The sequence below is a fragment of the Bubalus kerabau genome, chromosome 1 (assembly GCF_029407905.1).
Source record: "Bubalus kerabau isolate K-KA32 ecotype Philippines breed swamp buffalo chromosome 1, PCC_UOA_SB_1v2, whole genome shotgun sequence".
Lineage (NCBI taxonomy): Eukaryota > Metazoa > Chordata > Mammalia > Artiodactyla > Bovidae > Bubalus > Bubalus kerabau.
Window position 1 is genome coordinate 124,254,576 of NC_073624.1, and position 26,985 is coordinate 124,281,560.

The window sequence follows — 26,985 nt, forward strand, 5'->3', positions numbered from 1 at the left end:
GCCACAGTAGCTCACTCTCCATATGGTTGCTGTAGAAACATGGAGAAGCAGAAATTAGGCAGGAAATAAAAACTAGGCTAGCCAGAGCTATAGGAAAGTTTGAAGCAGCAAAGTGACAAGGAAAAGGGAAATGGGTGGATGGTTTCTTCTCTGAGATCGGAGCTGAACTACCCAGCTAACAACAGGGCGAGCCATGCAATTATCAGACAGCAAGAAAGTGTTTCTTATGCTCCCACAATGTGCTGCTGTTGAGTTTGGAGTTTGAGGTTGTCTCTGAGATAATCTGGGCTCTTCTGGAAAAAGAAATTCAGCCTTAGCAATCTAAATCATCCAGAGATGCCCATGGAGCCTTTCCTGTCCTGCTTCTTATGACAGAAGAGATTCTGTTTCTGACGCAGGGGTGCCAGAGATGCACTGCAATCCGTTGATTCAACTCAAAGCTCAGGAGGTCAGGAGACTCCTCAACTTGCATTGTGGTTGGTGGGCTGTCGCATCACTGTTTTCTCCAAACAGGAGGCTAGGGCTGGGGTTTCCTTCAAAGGGTAGAGTGAGTGCCAACGCCACCTGTAAAACATGCTGCTCAGAGAAAGCATTGTAAGTGTACAGCTCGTGACAGCCACCTGGGCAATTTAGAGTTTTATTCTCTTATTATGAAAGTGGTAATTGAGGGGGCATTGTAAAATGGGGCTCTGATTAGGACTCCGAATTTATATTCCAACTGGGGAAAAATACATGTGTGTCACTGACAAACTCCAAAACTCTATGAGCTATTGAAATGAGTAAGAGACACTTCATACCAAGAGTAATGGAAAGAGCAGCTGCTGGCAAAGCCCAGACAAAGCAGAAGGCAGAGTGGGCAGGGACCTTGGCCTTTTTGCAGGAGGACTGGGATGATTTGGGACAAGAAAAGGCAAAGGCATAGCTGTCAGGGGCACCTAACAAAGTGGGCAAAGATGGGAAGTGCACACAAAACCTACAGATTTCTGAGGTCATATGATCCACCCAGCAGGTGGGGAACTTTCCTTTGAGAAGGAGAGAGAGGATGAGGTCATCAGTCATATGGGAGTCACTGGGCTCCTAAGGAGGAGAATCAAGATATTGAAATCAATGTTTTACAGAGATTCATCTGGTATCAAAGAATAGACAGGACAGAAGACAGAAGAAAAACAGAGAGAGTCTCTAGGAAGCTCCCAGAGCTCGCGTGCTCAGGACCGAGGAGATAGGAGGAAGCAGGCAAGCTGACAGCTACTCCGTGTCGGGAAGGGCGAGGCTCTGGGTCCAGGGGATACAGCAGGCAGCGGGGCAGGGAGGCGTGTGCAGATGCTGAGCTCTGTTTCCAACCAACTTGGTAGAACCTTCCATTGAAGCTTCTCTAGCTGCCACCATTGTCACATCCAAACTCGACCTGCACATTGGAATCTGCTCCTGCCAGTGGACTAAGCTCTGAGGCCCCTTGAGGCTATTTTCATTAGCAAAAGTTTCAGGCGTTCTCACAGAGACCGCAAACAATCAGAACTTCAGGTAGACATGGATTTATCTCTCCTGTAATCGTCCACATTTCATGCAAAGATGGGCACAATAAAGGACAGAAATGGTATGGACCTAACAGAAGAAGATATTAAGAAGAGATGGCAACAATACATAGAAGAACTATACATAAAAGATCTTCATGACCCAGATAACCACGATGGTGTTATCACCCACCTAGAGCCAGACATCCTGAAACACGAAGTCAAATGAGCCTTACAAAGCATCACTACAAACAAAGCTAGTGGAGGGGATGGAATTCTAATTGAGCTCTTTCAAATCCTAAAAGATGATGCTGTGAAAGTGCTGCACTCAATATGCCAGCAAATTTGGAAAACTCAGCAGTGGCCACAGGACTGGAAAATGTCAGTTTTCATTTCAATCCCAAAGAAAGGCAATGCCAAAGAATCTTCAGACTACTGCACAATTGCACTCATCTCACATGCTAGCAAAGTAATGCTCAAAATTCTCCAAGCCAGGCTTCAACACTACATGAACTGTGAACTTTCAGATGTTCAAGCTGGATTTAGAAAAGGGAGAGGAACCAGAGATCAAATTGCCAACATCCATTGGATCATCAAAAAAGCAAGAGAGTTCCAGAAAAACATCTATTTCTGCTTTATTGACTATGCCAAAGTCTTTGACTGTGTGGATAACAACAAACTGTGGAAAATTCTTAAAGAGATGGGAATACTGGACCACCTGACCTGCCTCCTGAGAAATCTGTATGCAAGTCAAGAAGCAACAGTTAAAACAGGACATGGAACAACAGACTGGTTCCAAATCAGGAAAGGAGTATGTCAAGGCTGTATCTTGTCACTCTGCTTATTTAACTTATATGCAGAGTACATCATGTGAAATCCCGGGCTGGATAAAACACAACCTGGAATCAAGGTTGCTGGGAGAAATATCAATAACCTCAGATATGCAGATGACACCACCCTTATGGCAGAAAGCAAAGAAGAACCAAAGAGCCTCTGGATGAAAGTAAAAGAGGAGAGTGAAAATGTTGGCTTAAAGCTCAACATTTAGAAAACTAAGATCATGGCATCTGGTCCCATCACTTCATGGCAAACAAATGGGAAAACAATAGAAACAGTGAGAGACTTTATTTTGGGGGGCTCCAAAATCACTGCAGATGGTGACTGCAACCATGAAATTAAAAGACGCTTGCTCCTTGGAAGAAAAGCTATGACCAACCTAGACAGCATATTAAGAAGCAGAGACATTACTTTGCCAACAAAGGTCTGTCTAGTCAAAGCTATGGTTTTTCCAGGAGTCACGTATGGATGTGAGAGTTGGACTATAAAGAGAGCTGACCACCGAAGAATTGATGCTTTTGAACTGTGGTGTTGGAGAAGACTCTTGAGAGTCTCTTGGACTGCAAGGAAATTGAACCAGTCCATCCTAAAGGAAATCAGTCCTGAATATTCATTGGAAGGACTGATGCTGAAGCTAAACTCCAGTACTTTGGCCACCTGATGTGAAGAACTGACTCATTGGAAAGACCCTGATGCTGGGAAAGATTGAAGGTGGAGGAGAAGGGGATGACAGAGGATGAGATGGTTAGATGGCATCACCAACTCGATGGACATGAGTTTGAGGAAGCTCTGGGTTTGGTGATGGACAAGGAAGCCTGGCGTGCTGCAGTCTATGGGGTCACAAAGAGTTGGACATGACTGAGCAACTGAACTGAACTGAATCGTCCACATGTGATGGCCCATGGTCGCCTGTATCTCAGACCAGCTCCCCGCTCCCCAGTGGCTCTACTATCCCTGTGGTATTCTCTTCTTAGTGTTCCCTGAACTGGCTTGCTCCAGCCTCCATGGTCTTGGCAGCAGGACGGAGGAAGGTGTGGAAGGAGAGAACACCATTTCCTTTTAAGGAAATGACCTACAAGTTGCACCTACACCTTTGGTCAGACCCAATGTGTTGCCACATCCAGAGGCAGAGAACTTGGGAGATGGAGTCGGTGTCATGGGCAGCCTGGGTGAAAGTTCCATAACCCTGAAAAAGGGACAGATGGCTGCTGAGGGGTCACCTGCAGTTTCTGTTACAAAAGCACTTCACCTAAATTAATAAACCAGACCTTTCTGAGCAGTGTGGAAAGAATGGCCCAAGAAAATGATGGGACCATTAACAGAAACAAGAGGAGTGAGGAGGGGCCAGCAAGACAAGCGAGATGATTAATTCCTGTGGGGATGTTGTTTGTTTTATTGAATTATGATTGATTTACAATATTGCATTAGTTCCTGGTATACAACGAAGTGGTTCAGTTATACATAATTCTTTTTCAGATTTTTTTCCATTATAATTTATCTGACAAGATAGTGAGTATACTTCCCTGTGCTATACAGGAGAACCTTGTTCGTTATCTGTTTTATATATAGAAGCTTGTATCTGCTGACTCCTAATTTGTACTTCTCCACCTCCCTCCTTTGGTAACCATGTTTGTCTCCTATGTTTGTGAGTCTATTTCTGGTTTGCAAGCAAGTTCATGTATCAAGTTTTACATTCCACATATAAGTGATATATCATATTTGTCTTTCTCTGTCTTACTTAGTAGGATAAGCTCTAGGTCCATCCATGTTGCTATAAATGGCATTTCATTCTTATTTATGACTAAGTAATATTCCATTATGTATATGTACCACATCTTCTTTATTCCTCTGTTCATTCCTCTGTCAGTGGACAATTAGGTCGCTTCCATGTCTTGGCAATTGTAAACAGTGCTGCTATGAACACAGGGGTGCATGTATCCTTTTGAATGCTTTCATTTTTTTGTGGATATGTACCCAGGAGTGGGATTGCAGGATGATAGAATAGCTCCATTTTTAGTTTTTTAAGGCTCCTCCACACTGTTCTCCATAATGGCTGCCCTAAGTTACCTTACCACCAGCAGTATAGGAGGGTTTCCTTTTCTCCACATCTCACATGGGGTGTTCTAATGAACCTCCCAAGGGACACAGCTCCTACATTTGGAGACCTGGCCCTGGAGCTCAGGAGAGACAATGGGTTTGGAAACCCATGCGACAGTCCTGATGGCCGAGACCATGAATGCCCTGCCCTAGGACTGAGAGATGAGCCTTCTCGAGGCCTGTCCAGCAGGCTCACAGCACTGTGGGTGAGTTCTAGATTGTCTCCAAAAAGACACCATAAATCCTACTCTCCATTACTGTTGCATGTTCCCAATGGCACTGGAGCTTAACCTTGGGGGAAGAAGAATCAGCATTTGAAACTTTGATTGATAATGACTTATCCTTACTACAAGCTGCTGCCTTCTTGATGTCAATCCCTTGTTGTGCGTGTGCATCTTGGTGGGAACGAGAGACAAAGACAAAAACAGAAGCACTGAGAATTTTCAAGCCACCTCTCAAAGCACCAGCTGCCTTTTCTTGTGGGCGCCAGCATTTTATAGTATCCCGAGTGTTTCACCCCCATGGCTCTGTCGACCATTTTTAAGGTCTTTACACCAAAAAAGTAGGATTAGTGTCAAATGGATGGATGCCATCACTTTCACCTGGCAGAAGAAAGGGTCTCTGGCTGGAATGAAGTTGGCTCCAGAGCATAAAGTGGTCCCTGCTCCAGGCTGCTTGGCAAGAATCTAGCTGAACTGGGAGCCAGCAGCCCAGTGCTCTAGAAGATCAGTGTAAATATCAAGTGCTGAAGGAACGTGTCAGATGTGGCAGAGAAGTGGGGCACTTTTCTAACCCACAGATCTGTGGAAGGCTCTCAAAATCACAACTGTAAGAATGCTGTTTTGTCTGGTGACATTCTGTGTAGGATGTTTAGATTTACCCCGTGTGCAGGGGAAACCAAGAGTCAAATGTAGTCCGGGTGATGCTTGGCAGTTTGCGCTTCTTTCCAGCCAGCAAGGTACAGTTAGCAGAGAAGTAAAGTCGTGCCCACTTTAGTAGCTCTGTGAACTTATGAGGCAAATGTAGCAAAGAGGCACCTGATGCCTTTGCTTCCAGCACAGAAGGAAACTAAGACTGACAGAGTGCGTCATGCATGTGGAACACTTTACATACGCCACCGCATTTACCATCCCAGCAATTCTAAGGGAGGGGTTTTGTTACTCCTACTCTACAGATAGGGAACCCAAATATCTGAGAGGTTAAGTCACTAACCCAAGGTCACACAGCTAGTAAACTGTGTGGCCAAGATATAAGCCCAAGTCAGTCTTCACACTGTAACTCGGGGAAAAGGAGGTTTAAGAAGAGGGTCTTCCCTGGTGGTTCAGCGATTAAGATGCCACGTTCTAAATGCAGTGGGGCATGGGTTCAATTCCTGGTTGAAGAACAAAGATCCTGAAGGCAAAATAAAGAACAAGCCATGCTGAATTTATTTCAGCTTAATATTTATGCCATGTCTTAAATAGGGCAGGATAAGACAAAACTTAGGAGTAAGGTATTGGATACCATTTCATAGGATGCATGAGAAGTGGTAAAAACACATTATCAAAAATAAATGTGCAGGATATACATGAAGAGGAGTACAGAAAAGGATGAAATCATCATAAAGGGACTATACCAAGAATTTTTTACTAGGTAGTATTATATAAAATCCTGTACAGTTTTTCTATAAAATCTAATATCTATAGATTAGTAAGATTAAAGTCTATTTTAAAACTAAACTAAATAAGAACAGAAAAGTAAAAATATAATATGTGGCAGCAAATGAGCTTATTGAAAGAAATATGGAACCTACCAGAATGATTAAAATTAGAGGACTGAAAATACCAAATGTCAGTAAACGTCTAAAGCAGCTGAACTCTCAGACACCATTTGGTCAGAAGTTAAACTGGGTCTTTTTAAAACTGTTTAACATTATCTACTAAAGCTGAACACACACCTGCACTCTGGGCCACTAATTCCACTTCCAGGTAAATACCCAACACAATGCAGATGCTCGTCTGCCAAACACCCAGGCACTCACGGCATGTCTGTCTGTGATGGCCAGTGTCTGGACAGAACCCAGATATCTCTCCAGCAGATGGACAGTTCCAACCTTTTGGCTTTAAAGCCATTCATGATTTCCTGCTGTTTCGCTGATCTAACTTTATCCTCCATTCCTTTTCCTTAAAAGCTCAAAGTTCCAAAAAGGCAAAGTAGCTCAATACAGGCCCCTGCCGGGTGCTGCAGGGAAATGGTGTTGAATACCCTCGGGCTTATGCAGTCAAGGCAGCTGGGGTCAGAGGATGAAGGATTGTGAAAGGACTTGGGAGTCATGCTACTATATATAAAGTACTGAATTAATAAGGACCTATTGTGTAGCACAGGGAACTCTACTCAGTACTCTGTAATGACCTATGTGGGAAAAGAATCTTAAAACCAGTGGATATATATCAATATAGATGTAAAACTGATCCCTTTGCTGTACAGCAGAAAGTAGCACAACATTGTAAATCAACTATACTCCAATAAAAATTTGAAAACAAAACAAAAAGAGCTAAGGAGTCAGACAGACAATTCACCACCCTGGGAAGGCTTGCCTGTACTTACATTTCAAAGCATGATAAAAACTGGATCCACTCACTTCTGTTCCAAAGGGCCATAACAATCCAAGGACACCAGTGTTTTGATTTAAAGAAAGAAGAGATTCACAAAAGGGCTAATAAGCATACAAAAATGTCCAAGCTCATCAATACTCAAAAAACAAACAAAACCCAGCACAATTTTTGTAAATGTTTTAACATGAAGTGGTGGAAAGGTGGAGATAAGCCTTCTTACTCACAAGGGGAGGGAAGGGGGCAATGGTGCCTTGATACTAAGTCATTGAACACCTGAACTCACATATACACTTTGTCTTCTTTTCAAATCATCTAGGGAAATGATAGTGGATGCATGCAAATCGCAGGGTTAATCTTGGTAGCAAACCTAATAGCCCAACCACAGGAGGTTGATTAAATAAATTATGATGTATCTATCCATTTTGAAATGCTGCAGGAAAATAATGACACAAAAATATATTCACAATATATCATTTGCAAAGTGTATTGAACATATACATAAATCTGTGCATAGACACATGAATAGAAACACTCAAAGTCTATACACCAAATCGGTGGGAATATGGGATGTTTAAATGTCCTTCTTCTGTTTATCTATGTTTTAAAAGTTTTCTAAAATGAATTCCCATGACTACTGGATTAAGAAAAACAATAAACATTATTATGTTCAACAGTATAAAAGAGTCAGCTGAGAACTGGCTGCAGCCTCGTGGTTCCCGGGCAGGAACCCACCCCACACCAGCTCCCACCCACCCACTGCCTCCTGCCCCTGGGCTTCTCCAGCCTTGAAAGCCACAGCCAGCCTCTGTGATGGCAGTTGGCGAGAGGGTAGGGAGCTTGTGATGCTCCTGGGCTCCTGGGGGAGGAGGAGTGAGATCCTGTCAATGTCTCCTGAACATCCCCAACACACACACACACACACACGAATGCTCCCTACACAACTGCCAGTCTTTGCAGGATTAACAGATGAGGTAACTAGGAGTTGAATCCGTGTAACTGAGCTGGCTGCCATCTCACCACCAGACACAGCATTGTTTCTAGGAAATACATTCCAGGTTCCAAAATACTGACTTATTAGCAGTTTTTGGCAGCTGACACACAAGTAAACTGGGAAATGCCCAATTACCTCTTCTGGCAATTAGGGATTGTTCAGTGCCAGCCAACAATAAGGATTCCTGGAGGAGGGCTGCCCTCAAAGGTTCCATCTCTTGCTACTGGCTCGGCGACCGTTAAGTAAATCCAAGCTACGTGACAGTGGAATCTGCAGGTTTGCTGACTATGGACACGGGGTCTGGTCAACTCTGCCAGACTCCACGGAGACACCCAAAGGTGCCGAGGATGACATCACAGAACCCCACTGAGGCGACCATCATACTAAGTGAAGTCAAACTAGAAAGACAAATATCGTATGATATCACTTACATGTGGAATCTAAAACACGACACAGATGAATTTATCTATGAAACAGAGATAGACTTACAAAGAGAATAGACTTGTGGTTGCCGGGGGGAGGGAGTTGAGGGAGGAAAGGATTGGGAGTTTGGAGTTAGCAGATGAAATAACAAAGCCCTACTATATAGCGCAGGAGACTATACTCAATATCCTGTGATAATCCATAATGGAAAAGAACATGAAAAAGAATATATACATATATATTATACATATATAACCAAATCAGTTTGCTGTGCAGCAGAATTAAACACAACATGGTAAATCTAAATAAATAAAAATAACAGAGCTACGTATAAAGTCACGTGTTCTTATAGCCATGCCACTTCCACGAGATACTTCAAATATATCCCTCTGCCCTTTTTCTTCAAGCTTCTTTACTTTATTTTTATTTCTTTATTTATTCTATTATCTTTATTTCTGGCTGTGCTGGGTCTTTGTTGCTGCTCTGTAGTTGCGACTCTCTGGCTTAATTGCCCCACGGCATGTGGGATCTTCCTGGACCAGGGGTTGAACTTGTGTCCCCTGCACTGGCAGGCAGATTCTTACCTGCTGGACCACCGGGGAAGTCCCCTTCAAGCTTCTTAAAGCTACATTAAGGACCAGCTTCTGTAGCTCATGAATCTAGTTAATCAAAATGATTTGTTAAGCCTATTAACTTGTCAAGAGTTCAGGTTTTATGAACAGAAGTCAACAGACTTTGGGCTATGGCAGCTCAGGATAAGAGCCAGCCTCCCAATGACTTGGAAATTGGTGAGTTTGTAGGGTTCCCTCACCAGCAGCTGTGAAGCAGGCAGAAATGAAGCTGAGTTTGGGGACAACACTGTCCTCCTGTCTAGGTTGTGGGGCTGCCCTACAAGTGGGTGAAGGACCTCAGCAGTAGGGTCAGGCCTCCCTCAGCAGCCATGCAGGCAAATCTAGAAGGAAGACCAAGAAATGGGAGCGGAAACAAAGTGCTTTTCTATGCCAAAGTGCGGTGTGAAAGTTTTAGTGTATCCATTCCAAAAGCAAAAAGTGCAGTGATTTAACAGTTCTGTGCCCAGCTTTGCTAGGTGCCAGAGCAGTCAATGGCAACCCACTCCAGTACTCTTGCCTGGAGAATCCCATGGACGGAGGAGCCTGGTAAGCTACAGTCCATGGGGTCGCTAAGAGTCGGACATGACTGAGTGACTTCACTTTCACTTTTCACTTTCATACATTGCAGAAGGAAATGGCAACCTACTCCAGTATTCTTGCCTGGAGAATCCCAGGGGCAGAGGAGCCTGTTGGGCTTCCATCTATGGGGTCGCACAGAGTCAGACACGACTGATGCAACTTAGAAGCAGCAGCAGCAGCAGCAGGGTGCTGAAAAGAGTACCAGGATTACAGCCGTGAAGGGACTAGTTCGGCCTGGGATAAGCATTTACAGGACTACCAAAGACCATAGGGACACCTATTTTACAGGGCAGGGGACATTTAAGATGACCTTTGAAGGATCTGTAGGAGTATGCCAGAAATAATAAAGAGGAGCAAAGCCCTGGAGAGGTGAGCAGATGTGGCAGGTTTAGGGGATATGAGTGGAGTAACCAGAATATAATGGGGCTTAACAGGGGTTGCTATCACATGAGATGGGAAAGGGATAGATTATGAAAGATTTTATGCATAATGCTAAGAAGCTTGTGTAGTCTGATCATAAAATAAAGATCTCCTGATGCTTTACTAGAGCCTTGCTTCTAAGCATCATCTGATCTCTTAAGGATGAACAATGGTGTTCTTATCTCATTTCTTTGTTCATCTTTTTAATCTCAAGTGAGTACTTTAACCATCATAATTTCTTGTTCTTTCTTATTCTGACATGAAGCTGCTCAACAATGGAATAATTCATTTCTTTATTTCTCAATATTGCCCTTTTGAAGATTTCAGGTTTTATAAAAATCTGAATACTCATGGCTATTGTTACGCAGGGATAGCCTGAAGGTACTTCCAAAGCACAGCAAAGAGGCTAGTTTCCTGGGGACAAAAGGGCCTGTGTTAGACCTGATCCTGGAGCTCTGGCACCAGGGCACTGGGAGAGAGATTAAAATGCAGAGTCAGAAACTAAGCTGAAATCCACATTAATATCAGCAGCGAGTCCAGCTACACAGTCTCCACAAACCGTCTCCCACGACGCTGAGAATATGTGCATTTGAGGCACAGTAAGTAATGCCAGGCTTCATAACCCCCTTCCTTTCCACTCATCCCAGATAGCTGTGATACCAGCTGTATACAGCAGCCTCCACATTTTATTTCTCTGACTCTGACCTCTTTTGATTCCTGCATCCACCTGCCTACACAGCATCCCAACTCACACTTGACAGATCTTGATCTCTGCATCCCTCCTGTGGCAGAATGTATTTCCCAAAGAGGGCAACAGGATATCCACCATTCCATATGTTCCTCTAGAATATGATACTGACACCCCCCATGGAGATCCAGGGTCCGTGTCCCCTGCCCTTGAGCTTGGCAGACCTCTATGACTCCCTCAAGTAATAGAGAATAGTAGAAATGAGCCAAGGGACTTCCAGGGCTGGGGCATTAAAATGCCACACCCTTTCACCTTGTCTGAGTCTCACTCTTGGAGCCTGGCCCCCCAAGAGGGGAGGGACCGAACACTGGTGCAGAAAGGTTAGATGTGGGGGTTGTGGCCAGCAGCCAGTGTCAACAGCAGGCGTGCACGGAGCCTCAGCTGGCCCAGCCAGCGTGTGAGCCGTCTCACCCACCAGGTCCCCACTGAGTTCTGCCCACACAGCAGGCTTGTGAGCAGAACTGAGTTTGGGATGGTCTGTCACTCAGCGATTGATCGCTGAAACCCCCAGTCCTGCTCCCTTCTCCCCCACCTCCCAAACCAGCTGCTTCTCTTTCTCAGATATTAGAAATGTTGATTACCCCATGGCTCAGGCCAGTGCCTGGAGACATTCACTGTTCACTCACTTCTCACGTCTAATCTATCAGCAGATTTAGCTGATTTTACCTTCAAAATACATACAGAACCCATCTACTTCCCATTAGTTCACTGCCCATGCCCCACAAGCCTCTATCATCTTGGAGGATGGTGGCAACAGTCCCCGCCCCCCAGCATGTGGAACTACCCCCTCCTCTCCCAGAGAGGACACATTCTGTATTGACTTGTTATTTCCCCAGTGTCCTGTCTCGTCCGACACGTAAGTGAGCTGCAGGGGCAGGACCATGGCTTGTGGGCTGCTGCAGCCCTAGGAACAGAACAGACCCGAAACTGACAGGCATATAGTGAATGTCTGCGACCCAGACTCTGAAACCTGCAGCAAAGACCACTGACAACATAGAACATGAGTCAGTCAGAGGAGCCCACCTTTGCTTCTGCCTCCTTAACTCAGATTTTTGTTTTTAATGGCCAATACAACCCAAATTGGCTTTTTTCCAAGATGTGGTCTTAGCTGAGCCATATCTCAGCTCTGACATTTTCCTTGTCTCCAAAACAGGAATAGTAAAACTCTGTTCTTGCAGGGGTCGTTGAAGGATGAGAAAGAGTATGAAAAGTCCCCACCACACAGAAGACACTGAGTATGATGTTAGCATTGTTGTTGATATTAATAAAAGTAAGTGGCAATCATATTGGGCCACGAAGGAGTTTTTGTCTTGGGGGACTGGGAGTCATGGAAGGATTTTAACCAGGAAATTACCCAGTTAGATTTGTGTTTCACAGAGCTCTCTGTGGACCTTGGAGCCTCCCAAAACTCTCTCTGGGACATTCCGTGTTGTGCATGTATGGGCTTCACTGGAGTGTCCCTAGGTCTCTTTAGATCTCAGTGAGTCTGCGTCCCTGTTAAGGTCAGAACCACTGGGAAGGGAAGAAGGTGGTGAGGTAAGCAGACAGGGGCAGTGGGAGGTATGAGGAGGTGGCAAGTCAGGAAAACACTCACGCGGACCTACAGGGACCACATAGTAAGGGCCTGAGGCTTCCCATCAGCAGTCACGTGAGGGAGCCGCCCTGGTATGGAGCCCCAGCCCCAGTCTGAACTTCAGATGCTGCAGCCTCTCAGGAGACCCCAAACCAGAACTGTCTAGTTAAAGTGCTCCGGATTCCCGAGTCACAGAATCTGTGTGCAGCAACACACTTATTGTATTAAGACACTAGTTTTGGTGTAATTTGTCACAGTGCAATAAATGACAGATCCCTTTAACTCCCTCCAACTCCATTCCTGGGCATCACTGCTTTGACCCACTTAATAATCCCTTCTTAAAAATCCCCATTTTTGCACATGGACCAAGGCAAACGGACATCAGAGCCTAACTCTTAGACTCTGCACTGCACAACCTCCCAGCTTCCTTTCCATAACAATATAACATTTGCACCACACTCTAAAGCTTACAGATTGCATGGTCACACTTCATCGTCACAGGAAACTTAGGGTAAGGGAAACACTTGCATTTCCCCATTTTGTAGTTCAAAAAACTGAGGCTCAGGGGAACTGAAATGATTTGTCCAAGGTCACAGAGGTAGTGCGTGGTAACAGGAATTCAAACCAGGTCTTCTGATTCAAAGCCCAGCCTCTCTCTGTATTAGTTTGCTGGGGCTGCCATAACAAAGTAGCATGAACGGAATGGCTCAAAACAGTAGAAATGTATTCACTCACAGATCCAGAGGCTGGAAGTCCAAACTCAAGGTGTCAGCAAAGTCCTCCTAGAAGCTCTGAGGGAAGATGTGCTTCACAGCCTCCCAAGATCCTGGTGTTGGTGGCAGTCTTACCCACGAGTCCCCTTGTGACTGCACCATCTAACCTCTGCCACCATCCTCACATGATTTCACCTTATGCTGTGTCTCTCTACTCTTCTTATAAGGACACCAGTGTTACTGGAGTAAGAGTCCACCCTAAAGACCTGATCTCACTTCTTTAACTACATCTTAACTGTACCTGCAAAGACCCTGTTTTCAAATAAAGTCCCATTCATAGGCACCAGGGCTTAGGTTTCCATCTTATCTTTTGCCGGGACACAAATTAACCCAGAAAACCTTCATAGTTATTTTCTTGCCTAGTAGACAGTCTACAGACAGTCACTGAACTGGGCCTAAATGGGATTCTTGGGATTCTCCTTTCCCCCCAGGTGAAGCCTGGAAGAATTCACAAATGGCCACGAGGGGGCACCACTTGATCAGACAATAACTGAAATATGTGTTAGTTTATTAAATTCCTTCATGAATTGTTTCTTAATTTTATTTCTTAAATTAGGATCTTCCCATTTGCTAGTCCAGTGAGATTCAAGGATTTATTGGCTTTCCAATTACAGGTTTCTGAGCAGCTTTAAAAATCACTGCTCCCACCTTTGGAGCCACCCTGTGCTGCTAGGTTCTTCAGGAAGAGGGTGTCTCCTTGGTACTTATTTAGGGCACTCCCTTGGGATGAGCTCAGTTAGAGGGGCCAGGAGCTCCCACTGATCCTGAGATTCAAGTGAATACAAAAGTACGTGGAGGAGCAGGATGGTCATCCCTCTCGGACTGGCTCAAGCTCCTATCTCGCTAAGGGAATTTCAACTCTCAGAGAAGCTGCCCAAGAAGAGAAGTCTGTTCTGGCCGCCGCTTGCTCCCCCCCTTACCCCTCTCTTTCCTCATGTCCCACAGACTCGCCCCCAAACCTACAGCACTGCTGCTGCTAAGTCGCTTCAGTCGTGTCCGACTCTGTGCGACCCCATAGACGGCAGCCCACCAGGCTCCCCCGTCCCTGGGATTCTCCAGGCAAGAACACTGCAGTGGGCTGCCATTTCCTTCTCTGATGCGTGAAAGTGAAAAGTGAAAATGAAGTTACCCAGTCGTGTCCGACCATCAGCGACCCCATGGACTGCAGCCTTCCAGGCTCCTCCGTCCATGGGACTTTCCAGACAAGAGTACTGGAGTGGGATGCCATAGCACATAAGGTCCCCAAAAGCCCTCAGTTCCCCAGAGCACATCTCCAACAAAGAAAATCGCCAGTCCCTGAGGGTCAGTAATGAAGAAAGGCCCCTCGTTACCCACATTCAGTGTGCAGCTTGTAAGCTGAGCAAGAAGGGGCAGCAGGAAAACCCACAGAAACAGCCTCAGAATAACTGTCCCTGAGTCCCAGCCCTGAGTGGTTCACCCATCCTGGGGATGCTGGCTTGCGGCCTTGGCACGGACTAGGGGCTCCCCTGGGATGGTTTAAAGACTTGTAATGGTCTCCATGGGCCTCCCTGGGGGCTCAGACAGCAAATAATTCACTTGCAATGCAAGAGACCCAGCTTCAATCCCTGGGTTGAGAAGATCCCCTGGAGAAGGAAATGGCTACTCATTCCAATATTCTTACTAGGAAAATTCCATGGACAGAGGAGCCTGGCAGGCTACAGTCCTTGGGGATCGCGAAGAGTCAGACATGACTAAGTGGCTAACACATTCACATAATCTCCATGGCCATCATTCCTGTTCCCACACAGGTGGTACCAGCTTCCACTGATCCAGTCACTGATCCCACACATATTCAGGGGCATCTAAAAAGTGCCTGGATCAAGAGCAGGTGCTAGAGAGGAAAAGGGAGCACAGCAGTGGTCAAGTGGGTCCTTAGACACTCCTGGGTCAAAGGCTTCAGACTCCTGGCCCAATGACACTGAGCCATTGCTCAATTATGGAGTCAGGAAACTAAAAGAAAGAAAGAAACTGAACAAATTGGGCTGTAAGAATGGAAATGGACCATCTCAACAAAGGGGATCAGGGAAAGTCCTGAGTTTCAAGAGCCTCCTGAGAATGGCAAGAGAGTGAGGAGGGGGCCCTGCACACACACTCTGTCTCCCACCTTTGATGGCTGACATGGCGTGGCTGCAGCCCTGGAGAGCTCTGCTGACTGGGAAGTGGGGGGAGCAGTCTTGAAGGGGAGAGAGCAGCCCCCAAAATGGATAGCTTGCACTTTAGCCCACGGTGTATTTTCAACTCTTCTATACTTCTAACCAGAGGACTACCTCCCAGCAAGACATCCTCACCTCCAGACATGGTAGCTCCGACATCCTCTGCATTTAAACACTCTACTTAGCCTCTGCCCCCTCCCTTGCATGTCCTTCAGGCAGCCAGGGCCCAAGTCCTTCAGTAAGGAAGCCCACCCCCACCTGGCCCATACCAGGATTCCTCATGTGTGGGGACCACCTGTATCAGAAAACTGAGAGGTTGGTTAAAAAATATATGGATCCTTGGGTCCTGATGCAGGACCAGTGAATCAGAGCCCCTGGAGTTGGGATCCAGAGTCTGTGTTCCTGCCAGTCTCCTAAGTGTTTACAGTTTCAGACTCGGCAGAAGCCTGGGCATCACGTCTGAGAAGACAGTGGGACCTATATACTGTGTACCCTTGTGCGGCATTTGGGTGATGAAAAGTGTTACTTATGGGTTGAATTGTGTCCCCACCCCCACACCCATATGTTGAAGTCCTAACTCCTAGTTCCTCAGAAAGTGAACTTTTATTTAGGGTCGGGTTTGCTGCAGATGTAATTTGTTGAGGTCATTGGGGTAGGCCCCAGGTAGTGCTAGTGGTAAAGCACCCGCCTGTCAATGCAGGAGACCTAAGAGATGCGGGTTCAGTCGCTGGGTTGGGAAGACCACCTGAAAAGAGCACGGCAACCGACTCCAACACTCTTGCCTGGAGAATCCCATAGACAGAGGAGCCTGTCAGACTATAGCCTATGGGGTCTCAAAGAATCAAGCATGACTGATGTGACTTAGCACACATGGGGTAGGTTTAATTCAATGTGACTGGCGTCCTTAAAGAAAGGGAAAATTTGAACACAGATACACACACAGAGAGCAGACCATGTGAAAATGAAGATGGGGGGTTTCAATGACCACCAGAAGCTGAGAGCAGCAGGAACAGATCCCCTTTCACAGCCTCAAAGGGAGCCAACCCTGCCCACACCTTGATCCCAGTCATGTTGCTGCCAAGACTGGGGGACAATAAACGTCTACTATTTAAGCCTCCGAGTCTGTGGAATTAATACTTTGTCACAACAGCCCTGGAAAATTCATAGAGGAGTAGAGGTGGTATTTGGCACAGTTTGGGCCAAATAAATAGATGTGGAGGCCAACAGAAAATTCCGAGTTTGGAGGAAGGAGGGCAGGCTGCAGATGGAGGATAAGGCAGGTGTCCTCACAGTGGGAAAATCTGCCCTGCCTGCTCTGCAATTTTACAGAACATATTATATTTTCCCATAGGAAAGCCTGTAATCTTCTACCAGAATTTCTTAAAAATAAGCCTAGAGAGGGTTGGGAAAAAGCATGAAAGAGCTTTTAGGGTGACACAAAGATTCTATATCATGATGGTTGTTGTTGGTTGTTCAGTTAAGTTTAGTCCAGTTCAGTCGCTCAGTCATGTCCGACTCTTTGTGACCTCATGGACCCCACAGCTTCCCTGTCCATCACCAACCACCGGAGCCTACTCAAACTCATGCCCATCACGTCAGTGATGCCATCCAACCATCTCATCCTCTGTCATCCCCTTCTTCTCCTACCTTTAATCTTTCCCAGCATCAGGGTCTTTTCAAATGAGTCAGATCTTCCCATCAGTAGGCCAAATTATTGGAATTTCAGCTTCAGCATCAGTCCTTCCAATGAATATTCAGGATTGATTTCCTTTAGGATGGACTGGTTGGATCTCCTTGCAGTCCAAGGGACTCTCAAGAGTCTTCTCCAGCACCACAGTTCAAAAGTATCAATACTTCAGCACTCAGCTTTCTTTATAGTCCAACTCTCACATCCACACATGACTATTGGAAAAACCATAGCTTTGACTAGACGGACCTTTGTTGGCAAAGTAATGTCTCTGCTTTTCAATATGTTGTCTAGGTTGGTCATAGCTTTTCTTCCAAAGATCAAGCTTCTTTTAATTTCATGGCTGCAGTCACCATCTGCAGTGATTTTGGAGCCCCCCAGTATAAAGTCTCTCACTGTTTTCATTGTTTCCGCATCTGTTTGCCATGAAGTGATGGGACCAGATGCCATGATCTTAGTTTTCTAAATGTTGAGCTTTAAGCCAACTTTTTTACTCTCTTTCACTTTCATCAAGGGGCTCTTTAGTTCTTCTTCACTTTCTGCCATAAGGGTGGTGTCATCTGCATATCTGAGGTTATTGATATTTCTCCCAGCAATCTTGATTCCAGCTTGTGCTTCATCCAGCCTGGCATTTCACATGATGTACTCTGCATAGAAGTTAAATAAGCAGGGTAACAAGATACAGCCTTGACATACTCCTTTCCCGATTTGGAACCAGTCTGTAGTTCCATGTCCAGTTCTAACTGTTGCTTCTTGACCTGCATACAGATTTCTCAGGAGGCAAGTCAGGTGGTCCGATATTCCCATCTCTTTAAGAATTTTCCACAGTTTGTTGTGATCCACACAGTCAAAGGTTTTGGCATAGTCAATAAACCAGAAGTAGATGTTTTTCTAGAACTCTCTTGCTTTTTCGATGATCCAACAGATGTTGGCAATTTGATCTCTGGTTCCTCTCCCTTTTCTAAATCCAGCTTGAATTCTGGAAATTCACGGTTCATGTACTGTTGAAGCCTGGCTTGGAGAATTTTGAGCATGACTTTACTAGCGTGTGAGATGAGTGCAATTGTTCAGTAGTTTGAACATTCTTTGGCATTGCCTTTCTTTTGGATTGGAATGAAAACTGACCTTTTCCAGTCCTGTGGCCACTGCTGAGTTTTCCAAATTTGCTGGCATATTGAGTGCAGCACTTTCACAGCATCATCTTTTAGGATTTGAAATAGCTCAACTGGAATTCCATCCCCTCCACTAGCTTTGTTTGTAGTGATGCTTTGTAAGGCCCACTTGACTTGGCATTCCAGGATGTCTGGCTCTAGGTGAGTGATCACACCATCGTGGTTATCTGGGTCATGAAGATCTTTTTTGTACAGTTCTTCTGTGTATTCTTGCCATCTCTTCTTAATATCTTCTTCTGTTAGATCCATACCATTTCTGTCCTTTATTGTGCTCATCTTTGCATGAAATGTTCCCTTGGTTGTTACATGATGGTATAAAATTTGTCAAGACTCATTGAATTATATATAAAACTGGTGTATTTTGTTGTATGTAAATTATACCTCAGTCAAGCTGATTATTGGAGAAGGAAATGGCAACCCACTCCAGTAATCTTACCTGAAAAATCCCATGGACACAGGAGCCTGGTGGACTACAGTCCATAGAGTTGTAAAGAGTTGGACACGACTTAGCAACTAAACGACAGTGACAATGACCTGAATAAAGCTGATGCTGAAGCTGAAGCGCCAGTATTTTGGTCACCTGATGCAAACAGCCAACTTATTGGAAAAGTCCCTGATGCTGGGAAAGATTGAGGGCAGAAGAAGAGGAAGACAGTGGATGAGATGGCTGGATGGCATCACCGATGCAATGGACATGAATTTGGGCAAACTTCGGGAGCTGGTAAGGGACAGGGGGCCTGGTATGCTTCAGTCCCTGGGGTTATAAAGAGTCAACACAACTGGTCAACTGAACAACAAGAAAGCTGATAACAGCTTCCCAGGTGATGCTAGTAGTAAAGAACCGCCTGCCAATGCAGGAGACATAAGAGATGCAGGTTCAATCTCTGGGTTGGGAAGATCCCCTGAAGGAGGGCATGGCAACCCACTCCAGTATTCCTGCCTGGAGAATCCCTTGGACAAATGCACCTGGCGGGCTATAGTCCATGGGGTTGCAAAGAGTTGGACATGACTGAAGCGACTTAGCACACAGGCACCCAAAGCTGATTAAAGTAAAAATAAATCCGTCCAAAAAAGAAAATTCAGGTAAAATTAGTTTGGTGGTGATTGGGAAGAAAATCCAAAATAACAACAAAACAAAAAAATTTTTAAAAAGCACTTATTTTTGCAAACCATCTTTTAAGCAAGAAATCAGGCTAACAATAGGCCATTTGATTTGAAACATAGTACAGAAAGAAAGGGGCTTCCCTGGTGACTCAGACAGTAAAGAATCTGCCTGCAATGCAGGAGACCTGGGTTCTATCCCTTGGTCGGGAAGATCTCCTGGAGAAGAAAATGGCAACCCACTCCAGTATTGTCTATACGGTTGCAAAGAGTCGAACACATCTGAGTGACTAACACACACATGCATTCATGCTAAGTTGCTTCAGTTGTTTCTGACTCTTTGCGACCCTATGGACTATAGCCTTCAAGGCTCCTCTGTCTGCAGGATTCTCCAGGCAGGGTTACTGGAGCGGGTTGCTATGCCCTCTTCCAGGGGATCTTCTTGACCGAGGGATGGAACCTGTATTTCTTATGTCTCCTGCATTGGCAGGCAGGTTCTTTACTGCTAGCGCCACCAGGGAAGCCCCTAACACACACACACACACACACACACAGAAAAGAAATAGAAAAATATAATAAGTATAATTCCATGGTATTTTAATCAGAAAAATGTAAAGAAAAAAAAGTTTTGTATTATCAGGCAGATAATCTGATATAGAAAATATAATAAGAAAAGGAACCAGAAAATCTTCTTCTGAAAAAAAAATTAAAAGAATTCATGAATAATCCCTGAATATAAGTGTTATTAAATACAGAAATAAGCAGAGAAGCACTACCATTAGAACTAATGGAAGATTCACTGGTAAGTTTCAAATTAAAAGATGACTTTAAAGGGACTCTCAAGAGTCTTCTCCAACACCACAGTTCAAAAGCATCTCTACATATTAATAGGCTTGTTCCAGCAGCTGTATAGAAAGTAGAAGGCAGGGAGGTCAGGAGAGATGCAGAGAGTCCAGTAAGGAGCAGAGGGCACATGGGGAGGGGCAGCACAGATGAGAAAGCTGGAGCCCAGGAGGCTTGCTGAGGGTCAAATGCAGGCGTGAGTGACAGTGGAGTCGAGGACTGCAAGGGTTTGTCCTGAGCAAACTGCCGTGTGCTGAGACAGGAAAGCCCACAGAGGGCACGGGTTTGCTGAGAACTTTGATGTTTGGGTTTTATTTTGTGGGTATTAAGAAACCTCATACTTGTTTAAGTGAGAGATATCAAGTAAGCGATTGTGTACAGGAGGCAAGAGGAAGATCTGGAAGGATCAACTTGACAAGATATTGAAAGCCCTGCGACCGGATGAGATCAACTAATGAGGAAGCGAGTGAGGATAAGAGACCAAGTACTGAACATGGCACACACACACACCCAAGATCCACTTCCAGAGGTGAAACTACAATGTCTGGAATAGAAAATACCCTGGGTGGGATTGACAGCAGATGAAACACCGCAAGAAAGAATAGTGATTTTAAAGATAGGGCAACAGAAATTATCCAAAATGAAACACAGAAAGAAAGACTGGCCAGAAAAAAACAGAGTAGCCATTAACTGGAACAAATTCAAATATAGGTGTGGTCTAAGTCATCAGTGCAGAAGAAGGGGAGGGGAAGAAAGATTATCTCAAGAAAGAATGGCTGAAAAACTTCCAAATCTGATAAAAACTAGAAACTCATACACACACATACCTAAAGAAGTTTAATGAAACTGGAGGACAAAAGCCATGAAGGAAACCACACCAAAGCACGTTGCAGCACATCATAATCAAAGTGCTTAAACCAGAAATGAAGATAAAATCTTAAGTACTGGCAGAGATAAAAGACACCTTGCCTACAAAGGTGTAAAGATAAGAGTGACAGCAGACTTCTGACCAGAAACAAGCCAGAGAACATTTTAATAGGGGGGAAAATGCATTAGTTTAGAAATAAAAATTTATCAAAAATATTCAAAAACAGAGATGAAATAAAGACTGTTTTAGATGGACATAAGCTGAAAGAATGCATCACCAGCAGATCTGTGCTTCAAGATCCACTGGGAAAGTCCTGCAGGCAAAAGGGGAATCACAGCAGTGGAGATCTGCATTCTCACTAGGGACTGGGGAATCCTAGATATGCCACCTATGGGCTCAGTATGAAGTGCTTGCTTTTATTGTTGAACAAGGAATTTGCTGGAAAACGTGGTAAAACATACCGTGGAATATATAGGAAGGAGATTCTGACATGTGCTACAACATGGATGAGCCTGGAAGACATGATGCCCAGTGAAATAAGCCAGTTACAAAAGGACAAATGTGTGATTGCATTCACATGATGCAATCAGATTTGTAGACAGAGAAATGGAATGGTCATTTTCTGGGCTAGGGGGTGAGGGGAATGGGAGTCAGTGTTTTATGGGTGCAGTTACATTTTTGCAAGATGGAAAGAATTTTGTGAATGGAGGGTGTGATGGCTGAACACTGTAAATAGAGGTGACCCTTGAACACTGCAGGTTTGAACTGCATGGGTCTACTTATATATGGATTTTTTCAATAAATATACAGTGAACCCCCATTATGCATGGGTTTCGCATCCACAGATTCCACCAGCCACTGATTGAAATTTTCCTCTGTGGTTGGTTGAATCTGTGGCTGTGGAACCACCGAAACAGGACCAACTGCACCACATCATTTTATCCAAAGGAGTTGAGCATCCATGGATTTGGGTATCCACAAGGGCTGCTGAGACCAATCCCCCACAGTCACAGAAGGCTTGAATGACTGAACTGTACTCTTCAAGTCAGATGGTTGAGATGGTCAATTTCATGAGAGGAACTTTATCACAGTTTTAAAAAGAGAGTAAACTGGCTGCTTAAAGCAAAAATAGCAACAACATATGTGGGGTGTATAAGAAATGTGAGGATAGAAGATGCACAGCACAGTGGGTGGGGAAGTTAGGGGTGAGGTGCTGGGAATGGAAAGTGGACAGTGATGAGGTAAAGGATTTACTATAAAATTGTTCTTTTCAGAAAATTTTTTGTTTATTTTATTTTTGGCTGCACTGGGTCTTCGTTGCTACACGGGCTTTTTCTCTAGTTGCAGCAAGCAGGGGCTACTCTCCAGCAGCAGTGTGAGGGCTGCTCAGTGTGGTGGCCTCTCCTGCTGCAGAGCAAGGACTTTAGGGTGCTCTGGCCTTATTAGCTGTGGCTCCCGAGCTCTACAGCACAAGCTCAATAGTTGCGGCACACAGGTCCAGCTGCTCCTCGGCATGTGGGATCCTCCCAGACCTGGGCCTGAACCTGTGTCTCCTGTACTGGCAGGCGGACTCTTTAACACCAAGCTACCAGTGAAGCCCCAAGTGAAGTGAAGTGATTGTTGCTCAGTCACGGCTGACTCTTGGTGACCCCATGGACTGTAGCCCACCAAGCTCCTCTGTCCATGGGATTCTCCAGGCAAGAATACTGGAGTGGGTAGCCATTCCCTTCTCCAGGGAAATCTTTCCAACCCAGGGATTGAACCCAGGGCTCCTGCATTGCAGGCAGATTCTTCATCTGAGCCACCAGGGAAGACCCAAGACCTAAAACAACCACTAAACAACCACTGAAGACCCTAAAACAACCACGAACATAATCTCACAAGTACTTATTCCTAATAAGCAGAAAGCAAATGAAACAGAATCATTAAAAAATGCCTCTGTCCACCTTAAAGGCTTGGAAGCAGGGACATCCAAGTAGCAGTAACAGGTATACACAGATACCAAAAATTATTGAAGTGTGTAGTTTAAATGTCAGCTATACTTCAGTGCAATTGTTCAAAATAAAAGCAGAATGAGCTACCTGCACAGGTGAGAGCTCCCAGGGATGGCGTGGCAGGGGAGGGCAGGGAAACATCTCTCCACAACCCTCTTCTCTCTTCCTGGAGCAAGAATGACATTGTGCTCTCTGCCTGAGCTGTAACCACATCACTTGCTTTGGCCTGTAAAATGTCAATGAAAGTGATTCTGTCAGCTCCCAGTTGGTCCTCACAAGCTAATCATGTGGCGCCATGTCCTTCTTCTGCCCCAGAGATGGTGGGACTACATGTGCAGCTTAGCCTTGGGTCAGCCTGGGTTTGCCAACAGCATGCAGAGCCGAGTCTCTGCCAGGACGAGGGAGCAGGGCAGGCAGGCTGAGGCAGAGATGGCCTTCACAGACATGTTGGGGCCTCTCTGTTACTACAGCTGACTTAGCCCATGCTGACTGAATACGCCCTGACACCACACATATCCCATTACAGAGGTAGTCCTGCTTGGCCCTAGAAGGCCAACCAGCCCAGCAGCTTCTGCGGGCTCCTCCACCTTAAAAATATGAGTTATATGTCACAGGTGTTACCAGCCTGAGTGTTTAACTAAGGGACCTTTTCAAGACTCCACCAACCTGTGCAGAACTTGGCACTTTCTCACAGTATCATCCAGATACTTTTGAGTCCCCAAACACTCAAACACAAGTTGGCTCCTGTTCTTCGCTTTCAGTTACCAAGGAAAGTCACTGCGACACAGACCATGACCAATGCCTTCCGCCAAGCCTGGCACTGCCAAGATGCCACGTCCTTTTGTTCCCAGTGTCACTGCTCCCTGAAATGTCAGGGTCATGCAGGATTCTCATCCCTAGATCTTTCTAAGGCCCCCTCCAGGGAACTAGGCCACTGTTCCAGGTCCGGCCCTGTGCCTAGGAGCCCATCTGTCCCACTGTCCCCAGCCACGTGGGCTTCTGCCAGTCCTGGGGAACAGGACTTTTCGGGAGCCTGGCAGTCTCCAAAGCTCCTAATTGCTTGTTAAATGTGAGGCATGTCAGGGAACAAAAAGGAAAGTGCCCACTGACCTGAGGAGGAGGCAGTATCTATTTTGGAAGAAATCCTTCTCCTTTCATTTCCCTCAGAAGTATTTCCAGTGTGCCTTGGCTTATGGAAGTCTTCTGTGAGGAGAAAGGAGAAAATAGCTGAAGAAAACACAAATTAATTTTGTGGTAAGTTTCCCTTACACACAATCACCACTACCTCAGAAACAAAGCAGTCTCCAAGAACACTTAGGAGAAACGTGTATTTTCTCTCGAAGATTCAAAAGTAGCTGAGATGCAAATCACCTTTCACATTATTATTCAAGTAAGCCCGGCTCCTTCAAACCTCAGTTCTTGAGTATTTCCCCTTCCAGTTGTGATGTTTGGCTTTATATTTGCAAACTAAGACAAAAATGGCTTCTCCGGGTGGTTTTTCAAAAACAATCTTTCCTGAAGGCCCATCTAAGTATTCGTCTTCTAAGGAAAACTGCTCTCAGTTTTGAAACAATCATTTAATTTTTATTTCTATCACCCTGTCCAGGTTTTACAATTCATCAGGTCCAATTTCAATAACTCATTGACTTCTTCTTATCATCTACAGAAGTTCCTGACAAGAACACTTACATGTAAAGAATGGATCACTATCTTTCTTCTGAAATAGCTCTAATCAGAGTAAGACTACTATACTCAGGAGTGTAGATCAAACCTAACCTGAAGAAAGCAACAATGTGTTCCAGCCACTGAACCAGGGATATATACAAAATAATCCTAGAGAACTACAGTTCCTACCACATTGCCTCTTGAGAAACCTATATGCAGGTCAGGAAGTAACAGTTAGAACTGGACATGGAACAACAGACTGGTTCCAAATAGGAAAGGGAGTACATCAAGGCTGTATATTGTCACCCTGCTTATTTAACGTATATGCTGAGTACATCATGAGAAACGCTGGGCTAGAAGAAGCACAAGCTGGAATCAAGATTGCTGGGAGAAATATCAATAACCTCAGATATGCAGATGACACCACCCTTATGGCAGAAAGCGAAGAGGAACTAAAAAGCCTTTTGATGAAAGTGAAAGAGGAGAGTGAAAAAGTTGGCTTAAAGCTCAACATGCAGAAAACTAAGATCATGGCATCTGGTCCCATCACTTCATGGGAAGTAGATGGGGAAACATTGGAAACAGTGTCAGACTTTATTTTTGGGGGCTTCAAAATGACTGCAGATGGTGATTGCAGCCATGAAATTAAAAAACGCTTACTCCTTGGAAGGAAAGTTATGACCAACCTAGATAGTATATTCAAAAGCAGAGACATTACTTTGCCAACAAAGGTCCGTCTAGTCAAGGCTATGGTTTTTCCAGTGGTCATGTATGGATGTGAAAGTTGGACTGTGAGCCCCAAAGAATTGATGCTTTTGAACTGTGGTGCTGGAGAAGGCTCTTGAGAGTCCCTTGCACTGCAAGGAGATCCAACCAGTCCATTCTAAAGGAGAACGGTCCTGGGTGTTCTTTGGAAGGAATGATGCTAAAGCCGAAACTCCAGTACTTTGGCCACCTCATGCGAAGAGTTGACTCATTGGAAAAGACTCTGATGCTGGGAGGGATTGGGGGCAGGAGGAGAAGGGGACGACACAGGATGAGATGGCTGGATGGCTTCACCGACTCAATGGACGTGAGTTTGAGTGAACTCCAGGAGATGGTGAAGGACAGGGAGGCCTGGCTTGCTGCGATTCATGGGGTCGCAAAGAGTCGGACATGACTGAGTGACTGAACTGAACTGAACTGAACTGAACCACATTGCCCAGGGGGGAGGGGGTGCGGGAAGGGCTCCTCTGTGATGTAGAAGCAGAGTATCTATTTTCTAGGAGAATCAGAGAGAGGAACCATGTAGAGCCAGACAGCTGCTGGGGAGGAGAGGAATGACCAGGGAAGGACTGATGCCAATTTGGAGGACAGACTCAAATGGACTTCAGTAAAATGTATTTTCTAGCATTGCCCCCACCATCCACGTCACTTGGGAGCTTAGCCAGGGCATACCTACTGTGTCTTTTGAACAAGATTGAGTCTTATGTGATACCACGTGGTCCTGATCATGCTCCAATGGAGCAAAATCCCATCCAAAAATCTTTTCCTGTTTATCACTACATTGCCAACAGAAGGGGATTCTGAATTCAGCTGTACTCCTTACATCAAAATATTCAACCAACAACTCCTACCTGTAGAAAATGCACCCGCGGCTGAGGGCCGAGAGATGCTTCCTGTCCAAAGGCCACATTCCCCTAAAGTGGAGTGCAGAGGGGTGACGACTACAGTTTTCTAGGGACTCTTCGGAACAGGTACATCCTGAGACTTTGTCAGCTTTCCCCAGAGGCCAGCTCAGCCCCACCGGCGAGGGCCCCGGAGGTTAGGAGTGAAAGCTCCATCCCCAGCAAGTCAGCCTGCCTCCCAGGTGGCAGCGCTGGCCTCCCGCTGGACACCTGCGGCCACCGCCTCCTAGGTACACATTCACCCCGCCCCGGGTTGATCATTACAGCTCAGAGGAAGTCCTTCCTTGGCCGAGTGCCCCGATGACGACGACCAAGTCTTTGCGGAGGCGGCCCACCTGGCAAAGGGCGGCCTTCCTCTCCCAGGCGGGCACTCAGCCTTCCCTGTGAGGGAGCGGACCCTGCTGGCTCAGCCCCGGACACCCCTAGCCCCTTCTGTCACCTCCGGGCCTGCGGGCCGCCGGCGTCCCCCGACCCTTGCAGACATTGCTGGGGCCGCCCGCCCCCGCGCGCCCTCGCCCCCGGCTTGGCTACGCCCCTCGCCGGACCCGCCCCAGCCGCCCCGTGCGCGCGCCCCCAGCGGACTGGGTCTCGCGCCCCCTCCTCCCCTCCGCCCCTGCCCCTCCCCTCCGCCCCTGCCCCTCCCCTCCGCCCCTGCCC

The 26,985-nt window shown here is 45.7% G+C and overlaps 1 long non-coding RNA gene across 1 annotated transcript; it reads right to left on the bottom strand.

Moving 5' to 3' along the window:
* Positions 1 to 26,805, bottom strand: LOC129641794 (uncharacterized). Its single transcript, XR_008709440.1, has 4 exons — positions 26,664 to 26,805; positions 24,107 to 24,199; positions 23,084 to 23,222; positions 1 to 576 (listed from the first exon to the last, which is right to left on the bottom strand). It is a non-coding gene; the product is annotated as an uncharacterized LOC129641794 (long non-coding RNA).
* Positions 26,806 to 26,985: the final 180 nt, after the last annotated feature.